At 32.6% G+C, this 865-nt stretch overlaps 1 non-coding gene across 1 annotated transcript; it reads left to right on the forward strand.

Annotated features, from left to right (window-relative positions):
- Positions 1-550: 550 nt before the first annotated feature.
- On the forward strand, positions 551-621 carry TRNAC-GCA (transfer RNA cysteine (anticodon GCA)). The gene has a single exon. It is a non-coding gene; the product is annotated as a tRNA-Cys (tRNA).
- The last annotated feature ends 244 nt before the right edge of the window (positions 622-865 follow it).

Genomic DNA, 865 nt, shown 5'->3' on the forward strand with positions numbered 1-865 from the left:
GAAAATTTCCTATAAGCATCATATACAGATAAGATACCCGATTAGATTTAGATAATATCTGTGTAACAAGTTATATTCCGGGGTTTACATATATTCATAATTGCTGTTATGATTGAAATTAAGAAGGATTTTTTTTATTGAAACTAATCAATATTGATTAGTTTAGTTATGTATCCATTTGGATTTTTTTATATCATTAGGAAAACACAATTTTATATTCAAACCCGGGAATCGTTCATGAATTCAAATTCACAGTCAATGGTTAATGGTTCAAATTTATCCTGAATTTTTGTTTTGTGACTGAAAATCCACAATAGGTTTTTCAATATAAAGAATATAAAGGGGGGGAGGGGTGTTTTTAAATAGTGTGTTTGTTTTAAGATACTGTACAATCAATCGAAGAAATGTATCCAATCCAAAGAGAAAAGTAAGGATCTTTTTTAGGAAAGGGATTAAATAAAACAGTATTCAAGATACAAGTACAAAAATGAATAACCCCCCCCCCCCAAAAAAAAAATGGAATATTTTCATATATTTTTTGTATCGTTTTGGCGACATGGCCGAGCGGTAAGGCGGGGGACTGCAAATCCTTTTTCCCCAGTTCAAATCTGGGTGTCGCCTGATCAACAATAAAATCGGAATACCTTATTATGTTTTGCTGAGATAACTTGACAAATTTTTTTCCAGCAGAAGTAAGCGGGGGGGGGGACTCTTGATACTTGCTTGATTCTATAAGCATCTGGCGGTTCTGTTCTCTAAAATGAAAATGCTGTAAATCCTTGCGTCTAGGCTTCAGTTCAAGGAAAGATTATATTAGTGAATATTGAATGAAAAAGAATCGTTAAATCTTAATATGACAGCTCTT

Source organism: Corylus avellana, unplaced genomic scaffold (assembly GCF_965113065.1).
Source record: "Corylus avellana unplaced genomic scaffold, dhCorAvel1.hap1.2 HAP1_SCAFFOLD_294, whole genome shotgun sequence".
NCBI lineage: Eukaryota > Viridiplantae > Streptophyta > Magnoliopsida > Fagales > Betulaceae > Corylus > Corylus avellana.